We start from the raw sequence: 21,701 nt of genomic DNA, 5'->3' as shown, positions 1-21,701 counted from the left end.
AAACTGCCTAATGGGACCCTAGCACACACTAATAGAATAACCTATATTACCAGGAGCGAACAGATGTTCCAATATTAGGATTTCTATTGTCTAATGTATTAACAATCACTTCACACAGATCAAAACTGTTGTTGATAAAATTAAGTTCTTATCCCTGATTTATTTTTCTTTTTGTATTATCAATATCTTGTGAAGAGGCAGCATATCTTAATTTAACATACAATTATATACAGTCATGCACAGGTTTATTAACAGAGAATCACTCTGAAAAATGTATTAATAGGCAAATTTGTTGTGTGAATATCCTAGAGTATACTTGCACAAATCCAGATGGCACAGCCTACTACCTACCTAGGCTATAAGGTATAGCCTATTGCTCTTAGGCCGCAAACCCTTACAACATATCACTGTACTGAATGATGTAGGCAGTTGTAACACAACAGCAGGTATTTCTGTATGTAAACATGGTATAGGTACAGTAAAAGTGTGGTATTACAATCTTATGGACCCACCATCATATATGTGGTCCGTCATTAACTGAAACATCATTATGTAGTGCATGACTATCCATAAATACATCACATTTTCTTTGTGCATTTTTATTTATGTGTATATGTGAGTATTTACATTCTTTATACACACACATATTCATATAATTTATAGGAGACACATGTATTCATATCGTTTTTACCACTATGTAGATGTGATTCTAAGGGTTTTTTCTAGCATTTTTTTTTTTGCTTTCTTTTCTCTTTCCTCCCTAACTTATTCTCTTCACCAAATAACTAGTTCATCAACTTAGCAAATATATTTTCATATTTTGGTTTATGCCTATGTAATTATATATAAGCATATCTGTACACAAATATGCATATTTATAAATCCATATACACAAAGTAGTTTTTGACATTATTTAATAAAAATATTATTATACTATACAGAATTTTTTATGTATTGCTTTTCTCCCTCAACAGAATACCTGATGGAAACCCCTCCCCATCAACAAGTATAGCTCTGAGACATTTTCTTTCTGGGATAGTCTATGATATAGATACCTAATATATTCAGTCAGTAATTGAAACTCACATTGTCTCCTCATTTTGTTACCACAAACAATGCATCGTAAAGTATCTGTATATACTTGCAGTAAGTTGGTTTTGTTGGGAAACGAATTCAGAGTTTCTGAGAGCTGCTGCAGGAGGCGTTTGGGGAGGCATTCCCAGGAAGGACATCTGTGAGGGGTGAGGGGACCAGGATTGGGCAGAAGGAGCCGCTGAGTTGCAATGCAGTTGTGTCAGGGGCCTTGAGGAGTTTGGGTGGCTCTGAAATCAGGTGCTCGCAGTTGCCCCGATGGATGCAAGGAGGCTAAGCCTTTGTACCTCCATAGTGGTTGGTGTCCCCAGAGAGGGGGCACAGCCTTAGATGGGGCAGCTTACTTTGACTGAGTGATTGCAGAGCCTTCTCCCTTAGCATCTTAGCTAGGCTGGAACTACATTTCCCAGAATCTCCTTCCCTGTACTGTTCTAGGTTCCTTTTGGACAGAACAGAAAGTAGTGAGAGGTCTGGAAAGCAGAGGTAAAGGTGCTGCTGTTTTGTTATGTCTCGAAGTTGGTACAGGCCAGGCGGCGTGGCTCACACCTGTAACCCCAGCACTTTGGGAGACCGAGGTGGGTGGATGACTTGAGGTCAGGAGTTTGAGACAAGCCTGGCCAACATGGTGAAACTCCGTGTCTACTAAAAATAAAAAAAAATTTAAAAAAAAATTAGCCAGGCATGGTGGTGCACACCTGCAATCCCAGCTACACAGGAGGCTGACATGAGAATTGCTTGAACTCAGGAGGTGGAGGCTGCTCTGAGCTGAGATCATGCCATTGCACTCCAGCCTGGGTGACAGAGTGAGACATTGTCTCAAAAATAAATAAATAAATATAAAAAGTAAAATCGGTATAGGGTACTGGATATAGGCAGCTTGTGTACCTTTTCGCTAATCTACTAGCTCACCTGGCCGATTAATGCATTCACCCTTAATTTCCCCAACTCCCACCACATCTGCTCTTTTGGCTTCTCCGACCCTGGGCAAGTGAGTATGCAGATGTGTGATGTATGGTACCAGCTGCTCCTGGGAGTCCCCCGTGGCATTGAGGTTGGAGGTGGTGACAGACTTGGACTCCAGTTTGTCTTCATGCATTGCAGTTCACTGTCCCAGTGTCAGGGTGTTCTTCCTTTGTCCACGGCCAGCTTCCCTTTCTGATGGACGGTCTGGTTGACCTGCAGTGACTTCAGGTCCAACATCAGATGTACGGTAAGACATCTCCACTACTGCCCACCACGGTAGCAAGTATTGTCTCAAGAATATATTCTTTATTTTATATCAGCCATAGCAGGTCTGCTTCTCTGATTGAAGAAGATACTCCTGACATCTGGGGAATTAGTGACTCAGTCCTGAGGGAAGGTCTGGGTGGTACACCACAGTGTCCGACCTTAGTACTAGTCCTTTATTTCAATGAAAGTGATTCCCAGGATTAAAATGGCCGGAATGAAGAATACATGTGTTTTAAATTTGACAGATGCTGCCAGATTGCTTTCCTCAAAAACAGTTGTAATCTACATCCCCATAATGAACACAGCGAAGCCCATTACCTGCATCCTACACAAGACAGAATGCTGCTATTCCTCTTAAAGTTTTCAGTCTGATAGTTGAAATAAATGTCTTACAATTTAGATTCACATTTCTCTCTTGTTATTAATTTGAGCCTCTCATGTTCGATGACAATCTATGTTCTTTTGTGACTGGTTTGTAGCTTTTGCCTGGTATTTTCTATTGGAATCTATAGATTTTTCTAGGGGATTTTAAAATTTCCTTTGGACATTAGAGACGCTAGCCTTTTATGTGTTATCTGCATTGGAAACATGTTAGTAAAAATCTATTTTTATCATCTATTTGACCTTGTTAATGTTTTATCATCAATACTGTACTTTTTTGTACATTGGAATGTTTAGTTCCTTGGGAATTCTTCTGGGAAATGGCATAAAATAGAAGCCCAGATAGATTTTCTTCTGCTGGATATGATCCAACATTTTCCACAAATTTGACAAATGTTTTTGGTATATTAAATATATGTGTTTCTGGATTTTCTATTTAATTTTGCCAAGACATTTTTAATGAATTAGAAATATATTTGTAAATTTTTAATATGATAAATACACATAAATGGCAAACATCATGACTAATAAAATAAAAAGTGTTACCATTAAAAATCAGGAACAAACTTTTACTGAAATTGTTTTGAAAGTATGAATCAATGTAGTAAGAAAATCAAGTATATACAAATGGAGGCAAGATTATTATTTGCACATGATATGATTGTATATTTGGAAAGAGAATCAACTGAAGAACTATTTTAATGGTAAGAGAATTTTATAGATTGGCTGGTTAAAAAATTAATATACAAAATTAAATAGCTTCCTAGACACAAACAGTGAAGTTAGAAAATCAAATACAGGAAAGATCTCATTTACAAGAGCAACAACAACAAAAAATAAACTGTCTAGGAATAAACTGGAGAAATGTTCAGTGTCTGCTGGAAGAAAATGATGAAACTCTACGGAGGCATAAAAGAATAAATTGAAAAAAGGAAAAGGCACATTTCTTATGGATACAAAGGTATCTTATTCACCCAATTAGGGATCAAAAGTCACAAGCTTTGAGACAATTTGAACCAACCAGTGCCAGTCACTTCAGTAACAGAGAATGAGGTTTCACTATCTGGCTTCCTACTTTTGGTATTGGTAAAAAGAAAAAAAGCTTAGTAATAGGATTGGTGAAAAAAATAGGGCCAAGATGGAGCAGTGGTCCTCAGAGTAAAGAGTACATCAGAATCTCCTGCGGGGCTTGTTAAGACACAGATTGCTGGGTTCCTCTTACAAAGTTTTCAATTTTGTAGGTCCTGGATGAGGCCTCAGGTTATGTATTTCTAACAAATTCCCAGCTGATGTCGATGCTGCTGGTTCTATGCTTTCAAAGCCCCCAGCATAGAGAAAGATGTATCTGAAAATTCCAAGTCATAGAGCATAGAGAGTCTGGAAAATGTGTAGAGTCTCACTAATTTCAGAAAGAGCATACATTTATTAAGTATAAGACTATTTAATCATTTCATTTTAAAGATAGTAAGCCTTGACTTCTGGAGTGCGTAAATGAGGGCTGAGTTATCTGGCTACTCTGACTTTTGATGTGGATCTTTCATTTTCATTGCTGTCAAGTTTTAGCCACTGAGATTTCCTCAAGGTCCCAGGTCTAAGAAAAAAAAGAGAATTATCTAATCATTAAAAAAAAAAAAAATCCACAAAACTCCTAAGGATATACTGAGGAGATTTTAGCTTCAGCTGGCCTGACAGTCTTAGAGAGCCGAGTGTAGGGATGGACTCAGTAATTAACCACAAGCAACTATGAGAATATTCAGTCCATTTGTTCATGTGCCCCAAGAGGGTGACCTGAATGACATGGAGGCCAGAATTAATAACAAAAGCTACCACCTGCAGTGGGTTAGAAAGGGCAAAATCAACGTTGAACTCTACCAGCCCCTGTCGCAGTCTGATGCTATTAACAAGGCTGGGGGGCTATGAATCAAGAGTGCTTGGAAAGCAAAGCAGAATCCCACCAAGAGAAGTGCTAATCAAAGAAAACCTGCCCCTCTGGCCCTAACCACACACTACAGGTGACCCCCCTGCAAAAAAAAAGGGACATTTGAACCTGATTCACCAAGTAGCCACAGCTTCCTAGGGGTCACAAAAGTAACATCTTTTTATATCTGCTTCATTCCATGGTGGCCTCTAAAGATTGTCTTGTTATCTGAGGTTGTCATAAGAAAATACCATAAATGGCTGGGCACAGTGGCTCACGCCTGTAATCCCAGCACTTTGGGAGGCCATGGCGGGCAGATCACCAGAGGTCAGGAGTTTGAGACCAGCCTGGCCAACTTGGTAAAACCACGTCTCTACTAAAAATACAAAAATTAGCTGAGCATAGTGGTGGGTGCCTGTAATCCCAGCTACTTGAGAGGCTGAGGGAGGAGAATTGCTTGAACACTGGAAATGGAGGTTGCAGTGAGCAGAGATTGTGTCAAAAAAAAATTGTGTTGAGGTCCCTCTTTTGGTTTGCAGACATCTGCTTTATGGCTGTTTCCTCAAGTGGCCTTTCCTGGGTTCATTCTGTCTCTCTCTCCCTTTCTCTGACATCTCTCCTTCTAAGGGCACTAATCCCATCATGGGTTTGTTTACTTCTTATAGGCCCCATCTCCAAAGACCCTCGCATTGGGGGTTAGTGCTTCTAACCCATGAATTTGCAGGACAGGAAAGGGAGTACAAGCATTCAGTCCATAACACTGACCCAACTTGATTGAATTAAGTAACAATGCTCCTTTCCATTTAAAAATAGAGTCAGAGAGAAAAAGCCTGACCAGGGCCTGAAAAATCCCACTTGGGCAAAGAAATGAGAATTGGCTGTCTAGCTCTGCCCAGTTAAGCAGGTTGCACGATGGATCACCGTCATTGTGGGCCGCTTTCAGCACTGGTGGAAGACTTCCTCAAGACCCTTTTTCTGCAACTCAGAGCAAATATTCTTCTCCCTTCCTTGTACATCTAGAGAAGAGGAGCAAATGGAGAAGCAAGGCATGAAGCCCAGGGAACGAGACTGAAAAAGACTCTCTTCCCAGACTGTCAGTCAGGTGGCTGCTTTTGTCACAGGAACTAGGAATTGTGAATTACAGTCTCCCTCCCTCCCTGCCAAAGCTGCTCCCCTGTGGCCCTCTCTCTTTGTTTTCTGACTATTTCAGATTCCTGTTGAACATCCCTGAGTTCAGAAGCCCTTGTTTCGAGGGGAGAGAAAACAGGCAGTTGACGAAATCACTGCACACAGGTGTCAGTGCAGAGGCAATGCCTTGTACCAAACAGCACACACCCTAAGGAATTTCCAAGGTGCATTTCAGAGGCTGGAATGTCTTGGTAGAATAACAATAACATGAAGATAGTGTTTCATCTTATACCTCACAATTCAATGGAAATCATCTGACTTCATTTAAGGAGTAGCACAGTCAGTTTAGAAAATTAAAGCATTTGAATCATGTAATTCTTCCTACTAGGGCATTTAGGGGTGGTGGGGTTGTGAGGACTTCAGACTCTGCTATCACAAGAAAGTGCTGTTAAAGCTATGGTCTGAGAAAGTAAAGGTGGCTGTTGACACACACACACACACACACACACACACACACACAGCAGCCAGAGTAATCTTGCCAAAATGGAAATTTGAGTATGTCACACAGATGAGCAATGAGTTAACAAAGGTTTCAAGGTGGTTAAAATGCAATTCAGCCTCTGCCACAAGCTACGGGATGCTGGGCAAATCCCATCTTTCTCCAGATTTCGTTCTAAGAGGAAGCTCTTGTCAGAACACTGAGCAATTACTACATTCCAGTAACTGTGCTGGAAGCTTTTAAAATATATTATCTTAATCTTTACAGAAAACCTGCATGGCTGGGAATATTGTTATCCCCTTTTTACAGATAAGGAATACTGGAGTAAGAGAGTCAATTCCTTGCTTAAAATCCCATTGGCACTAGTGAAGAATTAGGATATCGACAAGGATCTGTTTGACTCGTTATTCACACATGCATTCCTTCAGTAAGGGAAGCAGGTGACATCATCCAGATGTAAGACAGTGGTTCTGCCAGCCTTTGGAATGTCTGAATTATCAACCTCGCATATGGTCTCGGACATGTGTAGGTTTTGCCTGAAGGCACTATCTCACAGGGCTACTGTGGGTATGAAATGATTATGTATTTAGTGTTTGCACCAATAGGCAAGCCACATCTTTACCAAGTTTTATAAAGAATAGAGCATGGAGAGAAGCAAACCTAAGGTTAACTCTTGAGGGACATCAACAGTTAATTCCTCAGCAGGGGAGGCTAAGCATGCAGGCAGGAAGGGAAAGGAGCAGTGCGAGCCGTGGACTGCCACAGAAATCGAGGCGGGAGAGTTTACAGGAGAAGGAAGAGGCATCAGCTGGGTTCAGTGTTGCTGAAACAGCAGGAAAGACGCTCACCTTAATGTTGCTCATTGGATTTAGCAATGCAGAGATCCTTGGTGAGACCAGAAATACCTTTTTTAAAAAATTGTATAAATTTAAGGGGTATAAATACAGTTTGGCTACCTGGATATATTGCTTAGCTGTGAAGTCTGGGCTTTTAGCATAACCATCACACAGATAATGTACATTGTACCCATTAAGAAATTTCTCATCTCTCACCCTCCTCCCACGCTTCCACTTTCCTGTCTTCAATGTCCAGTACGACACCCTCTCCCTGCACATATACATGTTATTTAGCTCCTACTTATAAATGACAACATGTAGAATTTGAGCCATTTCACTTAAGATAATGGCCTCAGTTCCATCCATGTCACTGCAAAAGTCATGATTCCATTCTTTTTGTGGCCAAGCCGTATTCTACTGTATGTATGTGTGTGTGAATATTGGAAATCAAGAATCGGAGTCTTTCAATGTTCTTCTTTGTTTTCAATATTGATTAGGGTATTGTGAGTCCCTTGCATTCCCATATAATTTGTATGATCATTCTTGTCAATTCTAGAACAAAATAAGGCTGCTGGGATTTTGATAGGCACTGCATTGAATTTGTAGATCAATTTAAGTATATTGCTATTTTAACAACATTAAATTTTCTGATCCATGGAAAGGGGTAATTTTTCATTTATTTCAGACTCCTTAAAATTGTAACAATTGCTTTGCAGTTTTCAGTATACAATTAATTCTTACATGTATTTGGTTAAATTTACTCCTAAATATTTTATTTGGCATTTTAATTTAGGGGAAATTTAAAAGCAAGTGGAATTGCATCTCAATTTTCAGATTCTTGATGGCTAAGGTATAAAAATACTGAATATTGTTAGCTTATCATGTAACCCTGCTGAACTCACTTATTACTGCTAAGAGTCTTTCTTTGGCTTAACAAATTTATAGACAAGACTTTTTTTTATCTGCAAATAGTGAAGTTTTACCTCCTTGTTTTTAGTCAGGATGCCCATTATTATTATTATTATCATTATTTTATTTGGCTTCTCCAATTACCCTGGTGAGAACCTCCAATACCATGTTTAATAGGAGTGGTCAGAGAAGACGTCTCTGCCTCATTTCCAAGCTTAAGGGAAAAGCATCCAGCTTTTCACCATTAAATATAATGTTTTCCTCTATTTCTAGTTTGTTGACTTTTTTTTTCTATCATGAAAGGGTTTTGAATTTGGTGAAATAATTTTCACCATCTATTGACATGATCATGTAGTTTTTGCTCTTGATGCTATAAACATAGTATTGATTTTTGTGTATTAAGCCAGCCTCGTAATCCTAGGATAAATCCTTCTTGGTCACAATGCATAATCCTTTTCATCTGTTTCTGGATTAATTTTGCTGGTATTTTGTTGAGGGTTTTGGGTCCGTATTCATAAGGGATATTTACTGTTGTCTTCTTGTGACCTCTTTCTCTGATTTTGGCATCAGTCTAATACTGGCCTCGCAGTATGAGTTGCGAGCAAGTCCTATTTTGCCTGGCACATCTTCTCATCAAATATTCACATGAGCCCTATTTCCCACTATTCAAAAGGAATCCGACGGTGCTTCAAGTACACATGTGTGATTTGTCATGGTCCTAGTTCAGGATTATCTCTATCTTTTTTTTTTTTTTTTTTTTTTGAGACGTAGTTTCGCTCTTGTTACCCAGGCTGGAGTGCAATGGCGCGATCCCGGCTCACCGCAACCTCCGCCTCCCGGGTTCAGGCAATTCTCCTGCCTCAGCCTCCTGAGTAGCTGGGATTACAGGCACGCGCCACCATGCCCAGCTAATTTTTTGTAGTTTTAGTAGAGATGGAGTTTCACCATGTTGACCAGGATGGTCTCGATCTCTTGACCTTGAGATCCACCCGCCTCGGCCTCTCAATGTGCTGGGATTACAGGCTTGAGCCACCTCTTAATGCTTCTCTGGGACTACTGCTTTGGTCTGTAGGTATTTTCTGCCCTCCTGAGGATGTCCTACAATAGTCCTTCACCAGTGCTGTCACTCATCACTCCCACATCATCACATGGAAGTGTATTCTAAATGCTCCTGGGAAGGCTGGCCAAGGAAAAAGATCGTTCTGAATTCCTCCAGCCCTTTTAACTCAAGCTGACCAGCTGATCCAGACTAGTGAGAACACAGGAAACAGTAAAGATTAAAAAAATGGCCTTTTTCTTAGCATGACTTATGGAATAGTCAGATGTAATTAACCTAGAATACTACTGAAAGGTACAATAATGTATGGAATATACCTGATGCTACAGGAGGAAATAGAAAGAAGTAGGCTATACCTCTCCAGCAGAGGAACTAGAGAAAAGATTATCAGTCAGTGCTGAAAGATCTCATTGACCCCAGTACCAAGGTAGTGGTTGTTTAGCATGCAGTGGTTTAAGACAAGTGTAGTTTAGCCTTAAGTGATTACCTGTAATGCTAAGTAAACCATCTCCAGTCATGGGTACCAAAGTACAGAAAAACGCACAGACATATGGGCAAGCACAGGGCTCTCACCTTGTAAGCTGAGATTACTGGTTCAGGTTTTGGCCCATCAGACTCTACCAAATGAGGGGATTAAGAATCCTGAACACACCCACTTCCAAATGGACTGCTTTTCTGACTTTTTCTTGTTTTCTTCAGCTTTTAAGTTCAGGGGTACATGTACAGGATGTGCAGTTTTTTTACATAGGTAAACATGTGCCATGGTGATTTACTGCACAGACAATCCCATAACCCGTTATGGAGCCCAGTATCTGTCAGCTCTTCTTCCTGATGCTCTCTCCCACAACAGATGCTCAGCGTGTGTTAATCCCCTCCTCATGTGTCCATGTGTTCTCCTCATTCAGCTCCCACTGGTAAGTGAGAACATGCGGGGTTTGGTTTTCTGTTTCTGAGTTAGGTTGCTGAAGATAATGGCTTCCAGCTCCATCCATGTCCCTGCAAACATATAATCTCATTCCTTTTTATGGCTGCATAGTATTCTATGGTGTATATGCACTGCATTTTCTTTATCCAGTCTATCATTTACGGGGGAATTTAGGCTGATTCCTTCAACCTGTGAATTCGATGAGAAGTCTCCTCACCTGCCTTTGCATTCTAGAAAGTGGCATTTATTTACCACATTTTCAACTGTGCCTCTTATTTTTAGAGTTAAGAATTTTAAAATATATACAGTCATGCATCACTTAAGGATGGGGATACATTTCAAAAAATGTGTCATTAGCCAATTTTGTTGTTGTCCAAACATTATAGAGTACAGTTACAGAAATCCAGAGGATGTATACATTTTTAATCATACTAATTATTAATTTCCTCTATTTGATATGCAATGCCAATATCAGGATGTCAGATATGTTTGATTATGATAGTAGTATCACCATTGTATCTGTGGTCCATCATTCCCCAACACATTGTTACATGGTGCATGACTGTACATCATTTGTCCTGTCTTCCCACCTCCCTGTTTCTCATTGTAGTTGCTATTTATTGTTTTTCCCTGGGTAATGGAGTATGAGGAAAGAAATAAACATTTTTAAAAGGCCTGATGCTCCTTTTGTCTGTGACCTTTTTAGTGGCTTTGGGTTAGAATTGGATGTTACAAGGGAAGTTTTTCCACCATTTTAATTAGGGTTTCTGAAGTTTAAAACCCACAATAATCTTATTATTTGTTATTTTTTAGAAACCACAGGAGAAAAAATGAGAGGATCCTTAGCTCTAAAGTCACACTGTTAAGGCCATCAACATTTTGGTCATTTTATTTTTACTTGTATAATAAACTTGTTAGACCAGGGTTTCTAAGAATGTCATATGTGCAACAAAACGGCAAACTGAATTCTTTGAGGGATACATTTGAGTCCTCTGAGAAGCTGAATTACTAACTGCTTCAAGAAATGAAAGCTAGAAATACAGGCTAGTTTGTTCATTACTGCAGTAAGGGATAGGTGACAGCTAAAGATGGCATGGCTAGGAAAAGTTTATATTCCCAATTAATGAGAAAAAGAAAATAGACAGTGAAACAGTTCAAGCTTAATTAAGACCTTGACAAAGAGCTGTTGTTAAAAACATAGGCTAAAAAATTAAATAGAAGTTAATTATTAAAAAGCAGTATGTCTGAATGCCGTTTATTGACTTTTCTAATCTATCAAATAATTTCCACTTAAATTTAAGGAGAATGAAAGATGAGAAAGATCTATGGGTATGAGGAAGAAACAATATTATGTTTCTAGGTGGCAGTGACAAAATTTATGCTCTTTCTGATCAGGAATTAAATTTTGAAGTAGGGTAGGACAAGAACAATATAGTCAAGCAATATGGAATTTTTGAGTTATGTTCCCAAGATGCAATTCTTTAAGGAATATGAGAAATTAAAATCATGTAAGCCAGCCAGCGTTGGACAGGAAAATTGTAATGGATCTCACCGGGGACCCAGAGTTGCTAATGTTTTCAGTAAGTCATCACTGCTTCTCTAACTACGCTGATGCCGATCTGAAGATAGCTCCAAAATGGCCACTAGACAACGTGACAATGCACACCACCCATGGCATGATGTATTCCAAGGAAGGCTGCCAAGGCCAGTCTTGGGTTAGCATTCTGAGAGGCACTGGGGTGCAGTGGGTAGAGGAGCACACTCCTCACCTGGGTTTGGATTCTGGCTCTCCTTCTTGCTCATTCTGTAGTTTTGTGGAATTCTCCCAAGCTCTCTGCCCTCTATTTCCTCTCTAAAGAGCATGTATAATAGTAATATCCAGCTCATGAGATTAAGTTTAGTATGATGCATGGGACATGCTGAGTTGCTCTCAGAATATTACCAATCATCATTATGGTTATTGGGGTGATGCTAATAAATGTACAGTGCTGTCCAGTGGGAGATGGCCTTTGGCTCATTCTGAACTGCACTGTTATTCAAGGATTTATTTTGTTTCTTTCTTCTGATTAATCTCCAGGGAGTAATATTCCATGATGGTGGCATTTTGGATACAGACACTATTTCTTAATGTGAATTAAGGCCCCAAACAGCAGCTAGTTGGATGAAGTCCAAACCCTAAAAAGAAGGGACTGGCATTGGCAAGGATTTGAAAAATTGTCAGGGCAGCAATCAGATGATTTGAATTTACAAGAAGAGCCACCATCTCATCAGGAAAAGCAGACAGCAGATCAGGAAATTAAATTCTACAGGCCGGGTTAATATGAGAGCAGTAAGAGCAATGCCTTGCTGCTGCAGCTTATTAGATATTGGGTAGACTTCCACTAAGCCTCAGGTGGTCTAGATATTAGGATGTGCTTCCCAAGGCCTTCAGGTGATTGTCTTGTATTTCTGTAGCATTCTTTCCCAATAGTCATTATGTTTTATGTCTCATCACCCAAACATCCAACAGCTGACAGCACCATGAGTGGACACCTGACCTAAAGGCATGCATCTATAGTCTGGCCAGTGGCCCAAGTAGTCTCTGAGAAGTTTCCCAGAAACAATTATATTGTCAGTTACAGGATGTGACAGCTAACCTATCAGCAGAAAGGCATGGGTAAGAACTTCACTAAACAAGAAAAAAAAAAAAATGATAGCAACCACGGATCTATAGTGTACACACAAATGGTTGTATGATAATGGTATGACAACCATCATAACTAGTGTTTCCCAGTGACTAAGTGGTCAGCAAACATTAACATCATGTTGAGTATATTGGTGTTTTAATACTATAAAAACTATGATAGATGTTAACAAGATTTGCATCTAAATTAGGATTTTAAAAATAAATTCTTGAAAATCATAAAAAATGTATGCTGAACTCTCCGTAAAACTTAACTATCCAGATTATCATTTCTTTGGTGTTTCTGGATGGCTAAGATTTAGCTGTTACTGAAAGTCGTGACCGATGAAATAAATGGATGGTTATAAGTGTCTTCTCTTTCTGAGGATGTTTCAGACAGGTGAACTTTAGAGGGCAAATAGAGACCTACAAAAATTGATCACAAATTTATAAATGGTTAGAACTGGAAAGGAAGGGGAACTGAGAATTATTAAGACTCTCCTCCTGCAGGTAATGTGCCAAGGGATTTACCATACACTTAAATTTCAGCGTTTACAGGAGATAGGCATCAGTATCTCTTTTTTTTTTTTTGAGACTGAGTCTCCCTCTGTCACCCAGGCTGGGGTGCAATGGCACAGTGTCAGCTCATTACAACCTCTGCCCCCAGGATTCAAGCAATTCTCCTGCCTCGGCCTCCCTAGTAGCTGTGACTACAGGTGCAGACCACCACGCCTGGCTAATTTTTGTATGTTTATTAGAAACAGAGTTTCACCATATTGGCCAGGCTGCTCTCGACTCCTGACCTCACAATCTGCCCGCCTGGGCATCCCAAAGTGCTGGAATTACAGGCGTGAGCCACCGCGCCTGGCCAGTATCTCTATTTTAGAGGTTAGAATAGTGAGCTATTTGTTCATGTATTGTATGTTGTTGCTAAACAAATCATCCAAAACTTAGTGACTTAGACAGAAATACTTTGCTATGGCCTCTCATGGCTTTGTGGGTTGACTGGGCTCAGCTAGATAGTTTTTGCTTGGGTTTTCTTTTGCATAGCTGGGGCTGCAGTCATCTGAAAGCTCTACTGAGCAGGACATCCTAAGATGGTTTAATCAGCAGGAGCCTGGCTGGGTCTCCCTCTCTCTCTTTCTCCCTTCATGTGGCCTGTCCACATCAAGCCTGGGCTTCCTTACAACATGGCAGCGGGAGGTTTGTCAGACCCTTTATGTGGTGATTGGTATCCTCCAGACTGAGCTATCAGTTTCTTATGTCCTGCCCTCAGAAGTCTCACTATGTGGGTCCAGCACGGTGGCTCACACCTATAATCCCAGAACTTTAGGAGGCCAAGGCAGGTGGATCACTTGAGGTCCGGAGTTCGAAACCAGCCAGACCAACATGGTGAAGCCCTGTTTCTACTAAAAATATGAAAACTTAGCCTGGCATGGTGGCTCATGCCTGTAATCCCAGCTACTCAGGAGGCCAAGGCATCGCCTGAACCTGAGAGAAAGTGCAGTGAACTGAGATCACACTAGTGCACTCTAGCCCGGGTGACAGTGAGACATCGTCTCAAAAAAAAAAAAAAAAAGTCTCAGTATGCCCCTCCTCTTGGTAAAGTAAGTTACTCAGGCCAGCGCAGGCACAGGAAAATAAATTAGGCCCCATCTGTCCCTGGGAGGAGCGTCACAGGATCGATGGCCATCTTTTAAAAAGTTACACCACAGTAACCCAATTAGTATGAGAACTAAATCTTGGTGTATCATATAACAACATCCATATCATGTTTAGGAAAATTAACCCTAAAACACATCTTATGTTGCTGATTCAGTAGCTGAGTCCCAGATAGATAAAGCCATGTAATTCAATTCAAAATATTATCTGGGAATTTTCTACATATAAGACTGTCCAGAATTGATTTGTTAAAAAACAAGAAACTACCTCTAAGAAGGAGGTGCAAATTCAACTAATTTAAAGCAACTCAACACAATGCACTATCAAAAATCCTGCAGGGAGCTCTCCAGAGCAAGCCGTATATGCTGGGATTTGTAAGGCCCTAAAACCTAATGGCCGTGCCCGGACAAAAAGCCGCATGCATTCTGCTCTTTCTGCATAATCACCAGGTGGCTGAGACTTAGAACAGATGGGCAAGTCCCAGAGAGTGGCTCATGTCATACGTCTGGGATGTTAACATGTTGCGGTGGAACATCCCTGCGCTTGTAGTAGCAGAAAATCGGTGCTTCTCTTTGCATTTAGAGCCATGAAGAAAATCACCACTGACCTGTGAATATGCAAGAGGAAATCCAACAGTGATGACAGTCCTCTGAACCAAAAAGAAAGAGGACAGATAATTCCAGGATTTTAGTGTTTTTCATATGTCACAGGCCATACATGAGCATATTTGGAAATCAAGTGTGGTGAGTACAAGAGATATCCTTGAAAATGGGGAGAAAAATGTTATCAGGTTTTTTTAACCAATGGTGATAATGAGAAATTAGACCAGACATTCTTATAAAAATCCATCCCTACAAAACCATTTTATATAAAAAATAATAAGAACAGAGCTAATTTAGTTAGGTAATTATCACATGCATTTCACATCAGCCCGAAAGCAACCAGAAACCATTAGCAGTACACCCTGCCGTTCTCATCAAGCAGAGGATTAATGGGAACAAACCTGGAACTGGCTTTTGCAGAAATGAATCTACCATCTTCAAAAGGTAATAATCGCCACAGACCTCCCCTTGTGATCTCCACTATGCAATGAGGTTTCCCCTGGAGCTTTGGGGAGCAGGAGAAATCTTTCTCTTCCCCTCTTTCTGGTTGCCCCCTCCCACCCCAGAGTGCTGGAGGTAGAAGGTGAATGAATCGCTTTACACAGATAGTCCTAGAGATTAATACATCTTATTAGCAACAGAACAAAATCTCAATGTCTTCAGCCCCTCTTCTGAAACAGGCCTAGCAATCCATACATGGCCTTGATCATCTGTTCTTGTCAGAATATGAGGTTGGGAGGGGTTTTTCCCCCATGCATATAGCTATATGTGGTTCATATAATTTGTGCCATTGCTCATCTGTCAAACATTAAGCTTCATTTAGTCATCCATTCATTCAAGCAACACACTGTATTAGGTAATGAGAAACGAGACAAATAATCCCTGTATTCAATGAACTCATAATATGTTGCATAAGGAAAAAAAAGCTAAAATTAGAGTGCAGCATGATGCATTATGACCTCTTTCTAGGACATGCAGAAAGCAAGGGATCAGGAGAGCTTGACCTGTGGATTGACATGCACAAAGGTAGAAACAAGCGTCTAATCTGGGTAGGTCTTTTAGACAGAGGACAAACAAAATAGACAACACAGAATTTAAAAATGATGAGCCTTACGCAGGCTTGGAGTATAGGATTCCTAAGAGGAATTCGCAGATGAAATCAACCTGCTACTTTGTACTCAAAGTTTAGTCCACAGACATGCACCATCAGCAGTCCCTGAGAGCCCTTTAGGAATGCAGTCTCAGGCTTCCCTGCAGAACTGCTGAATCTGAATCTGCACTTTGACCATATCCCAGGTGATTTGCAGGTATGTTAGAGTTTGAGAAGCACTGGACTAGGGCACCCAGTACCTGGCAGATTAGTTGGAAAATGATGAAAATAAAAAATAAACCTTCCAATCCCTGACACACACTAGCCTGCCAGGAGGCAACTGCGTCTAAAGATCCTGAGAATTCCGAGAATTCTTATTCATCTGTCCTGTACAATAGAGATCACGCCTATCAGCCCATCGTTCTCAGTTAGCGACATGGGTTTTTGATGAGTTTGACCACATTTCCCTCATCAGTTAAGATGTCTAGTAAGATACTATTTTGACAGTATGTTTTTATTTTTGGTAGTTTTTTTAACCTCATGGTTCTTCTCCATTCAAAAGAGACAATGAAGGATCCACTGCCCCAGGTTGGGTTATTTACCACAGAGTCTGGAAAATAAAGTCAGTTCTGGTCTCTTGAGTATCAAGGTGGAATTTGAAGGGGATATGCTTTGAGAATTAAAGAAAATAAACTTTAATCTTCAAAATTCTGAGCCACGAGGAATTGAAAGCACTTGGAAGAGGGGGAACTTGGATAAGAGACCCTACATCCTGGAATCTAGACTGAGGCTTAGCACCCCATAGATTTGTGACAGAAGACCTGGGCCTTATCTCCTGGGTCACTTCAGGTTTCTACGATCTCTTAATAGGAAAGGAGAGTTCTTGGTGCCCCCAGATCAACAGGGGCAGTAAGATGTTCTGAAATTCCAAAAAGAGAAAATGACAAAATGAATGACGTATTAGCCAGAGTTCTCTAGAGAAACAGAATCAACAGAAGAGCAAGCTATCTATCTATCTATCTATCTATCAATCAATCATCTATCTCTACCCCTCTCTCATATATACATATATGGAGCTCAGCCTCAGTCTAGAATCCAGGGGTACCTTATTCATCCAGGACTCATAATCTCATAATCATTCAACTTCCTTCTGGAATAATTACAAGTCCTGGTTAAGGTTTTATATACACACACACACACACACACACACACATATATATACACACATATATATATACACACACATGCATACATACTACACACACATACACATGTACATATATGTATAAACATACATATCTGTATATATACACATAGGTAGACACACACATCTCCATATATATGTGGAGAAACAGAGGGAGTTATGATGGACTGGCTCACACAATTATGGAGACTGAGAAGTTTCATGATTGGCCACCTGCAATTTGAAAGCCAATGAATTTCATTCTAGTTTAAAGCCAAAGGCCTGAGAACCAAGGAGCCAATGGTGTAAGTCTCACCCCAAGTTGACAAACCCAAGAATTAGGAGCTTTGATGTCTGAGGGTAGGAAAATTTAGATGTCCAAGTTCAAGCAAAGAGCAAATTTGCCCTCCCTTGGTCTTTTTGTTCTATTCTGACCCTCAGAACAGATGATGCTGGTTCACATGGAGAATGTTATTGTCTTTATTCAGTCCACTGATTCCAATGCTAATCTCTCCAGAGATATCCTCACAGACATACCCACAAGTAATGTTTTACCAACTATCTGGTCATTCCTTAGTCCAGTCAAACTGACGTGTACAACTGAGCAACACAGACAAGGATGGCAGTGAACATGAAGGGGCCTCGATGCCTGCTTACAGAATGAGGAGCCATGATGTGCACAGATGGATGACTGAAGGTCTGTTTCACCCTCATCCTCAGCAAAGCTTGGTGTCTGATTACTGCTCCCCCATAGCACCTAAGACATAGGCCAGCTAAGTCTCCCTACATCTACTGAGATTAATGGTTTGTGCTTTTCCAAATGGGGACTTATAGCATATCTATGTATACATTTTAGGAAAAACAGAGATATTCTATCACTGTGTGTTTGTGATGTGAACATTAATGCCTGCTGCAGACATATGTGACTCAAGAACAGGACCAGTCCCAGCCCTGATGTACAGATCTCCTGTGAGCAGCCCACTGGCTGAGCAGACCCACCCCATCATGAACATGCACGAGGGTGGCTTATTCCCTTGGTGTATCCAGCAATTCTGTGCAAGCTAACTGTGATTCTATCCGTTTTTATTACACTTAAGAAAAAACAGAGAAAACCAAAGAAGTCATAGTGATGCTATTGTAAAGAAAACATTGAATCATTATTTCTTTCTAAAATTCCATCAGTCATATAAGACTGTACTTTAATGCAGGTAACAGATGGTAGAGGACACACTCCCAAATTAATCAATACCCGCATGTATTGTAACACTGAACTGGGAATCCACTGGGTAAGAGGGGGCCTTAGTTGGTTACTCAGGCAGCCATAAAGTTGAGGTCAGGCAATGTCTCACTCAGCATCTTTAGGGATCTCTTTAGCATCTAATTTTTCTCTCATGCCAAATATTGCCTCCCCTCTAAGAAAACAGAGGGAAATGAATATGTCCTGGTGTGTCACTAAATCAAGGACTGTAGTGATGGTGTGCCAAAAGCAACGTGGGATCCAGACTGATCTGGATTTGATTGTTAATTTGATTCCTCTTACTTCCTGTGTGATCTTAAAACAGTGACTTTTGGCCCCCGCCCCGAACTTGAATTTTTGGATCTGTGAAGTGGAATTGCTATAACTATTGAATTGACTACAGCCAAATAGATTCTCAATAACCATAAGATCCTTCCACCATTATAATATAATTAGAATTGACATTTTTATACTTCTCCAAACCAGTACACAGAGGGATAGCTGACATCCTCTCCTTCCTTTTCTGTCTCTTCATCTCCTTACCGGGAGACTTAAGTTGGCTGGAGAAAAGAATGCTTAGTCACCCCAAACTGTGGTGTAGAAGACATTCATTCATTCATTCATTCATTCATTCATTCATTCGATAGCTATTTCTTGAGTGCCTTAGTTTTTGGAATTCGTTATTCTTAAAAACTATCGACGTGTGTGTGTTTTAATGGAGGGTGATAGACAATCAACAAAAAACTAAGTAAATAAATTATAGAATATATTAGAAAGTGTTAATTACTATAGAGAAACAGAAAAGGCATAGGTAGTAATATGTGTAGGATTGGTGGGGTAGTGGCTTGCAATTTTAACTAGGATGATCAGGGTAGGCTTCAGTGAGAGAACTTGAAGGAAGCTGCCATGAGAATACGTGAAGATCATGACAGACAGGGAGTGGCCACTACAAAGGCCCTTGGACAGAACACGGTGCCTGGCATGTCTGAGGAATGGGAAAGCGGCCACTGTTGAAGGAGAAGTCAGAAAGAGGGGGAGGCACAGAGAAACAGACTGAAAGCCCAGCTGTTTTTCAGCATCGGGGATCATCATGGCTGGAGTTTGCCTCTTCCTTGATGGGGAAGTGGAGTCCTCTGAGAACCATTTTTCCTACTCCACTTGTTCTAGAAAACTGCAGATAAACAGCCTCAGCTGGAATATGATGGGGCCTCTTATCCTTGTCCTGCAACTGAATCTGACAGAACCACATCTCAGGAAGGGGAAGAGGGACTCATGTAGCCTTGACCCTTACTCAGAATCACCCTCTGTCGGGGCGAGTGTGTCTGTGGACTCAGGCTTGAGACACAATTAGCTGTACTACTTCAAGGGAAGAAGGGGAATTCCAGGGATGTGAAGGAGGAAAAAAAAAAAGGGAAAACTTGTATCATGTCTCAAAAAGACCAGGAGCCTCCAAAGATGGGGGTGAACTTGCCTGCTATAGTCCCAGGCAGCCCACCTAACCCACCCAAGCCTCTCCCTATTCTACAAAATGAAGGTCAAGTAATGTCCAAGATTAGGTCAAGTTTAATCTCCAAGATTCTTTCCACCACACAGAGTCTGTCTGCCCATGCACACCTTGTATCACACATGTGACTGGTTACCTGGTTCTCCAGGGAGCCTTTTCATGTTCTGAGCTAAGGCACAGCAATCGTGGTGAGGTGAATTATGTTCTCTGCAAAATCCATATGTTGAAGCCCTAGCCCCCCAGTACCCCAGGGTGTGGCTGTATTTGGAGAGAGTATTTAAAGAGGCATATAAGTTATAATGAGATCTTTATGGCAGTCCCTGATCCAATCTGACTGGCATCTTTAACAGAGGAAGAGATTTGGACACAGACAAGTACAGAGAAAAGAGCATATGAGGACACAGGGAGCGGAAGACAATTATCTACAGGCTAGGGAGAGAGGCCTTAGAGGAAGCCAGCCCTGTTGAAATCTTGATCTTGGGTGTCTAGCTACCAGAACTGTGTGAAAACAAAATTCTGTTTCTTAAGCAAATTGCAGCCCTAGCAAACGAATACACCAACAACATAATAATGTCAAAACTGCATCCATAGAAGCAGCATGGCCTCAGAGCACATAGGCATGTGGAGATGAGAATGGGCATGGGAAAAGGGAACCAAGCCCCTCTCTAGGGCATCCCAGCTGACGCTCAGCTCAGCTCCTGTCTCAGAGTCTATTGAGTATACGTGAAAATGTACTTCTGCTGCTCTTCCCATGCCGCAGGACCTAACAAACCCACAGACGTGTCCATGTCCCTGCGGTCCTGCAGGCGCAGCTGCCTTGTGGACCAACACTCCCTTCTAGCCCTGAATTTGGGCATCTGTTCTGGGTTTAGCTCATATTCCTGTGTCCAGCCTGGCACGCCCTTGTCGGGTTACCCTTTTTGCTTTCTTATCACTGAATCTGATCTCCTTCTGCTTAGGGCTTGGTGATTAACCACAGTGGCCCTGTAATACAAATGAGATTCTTCTTTAATTATCAGAGATATTCAAGGTGGCTTTATGTCGGAATTTCTGTGGATGCTGTCTTTTTCTACTAAATAATAAAAAGGATAAGCAATATTTTAAAGTAGTCATTAAACATGCAGCAGTATAATAATAATAATATTAAATTTAAAAATTCACAACATCTCAGGCCCACAGCCACTTAATTATTCATTTTTCATGTCTTCTATACATAAATACCTTAAATTTGTAATCATAAAATAGATGCAATTTTAGGCTCTGCTTTACTCTCGTTGCTGTATAATATATACATGCCCAGCTAATTTTTTGTATTTTTAGTAGAGACGGGGTTTCACCATGTTGACCAGGATGGTCTCGATCTCTTGACCTCGTGATCCACCCGCCTCGGCCTCCCAAAGTGCTGGGATTACAGGCTTGAGCCACCGCGCCCGGCCTGAGTATTTTTATAATTTTAGAAACACATCAAATTTCCAAAAGACTTGTCAATTTACTTTGCCTATAGCAGTGTACATGTACTAGTTTCATTTCAACCTTATCAGAAATTAGTGTTATTTTTTTCATTTTTCTTTTTCCAGCAAAATCAAAATGTGACCTTATTTTTGTTTTGATCATAATTCCTCCATCAAAATGTTTTATTTTAGACTTCGCAAATGTGTGAATTTATATTGAAGTTAAGATATAAATAAAGTCATGGTGGTGGGAAATAAATATTCAATACCCACTACCTGCCAGACAGTTTACTAGAGATTTTATACTCATTACTTTTTAATCCTCACCATAACCT

Source organism: Cebus imitator, unplaced genomic scaffold (assembly GCF_001604975.1).
Source record: "Cebus imitator isolate Cc_AM_T3 unplaced genomic scaffold, Cebus_imitator-1.0 Scaffold416, whole genome shotgun sequence".
NCBI lineage: Eukaryota > Metazoa > Chordata > Mammalia > Primates > Cebidae > Cebus > Cebus imitator.
This window is presented reverse-complemented; position numbering follows the sequence as displayed.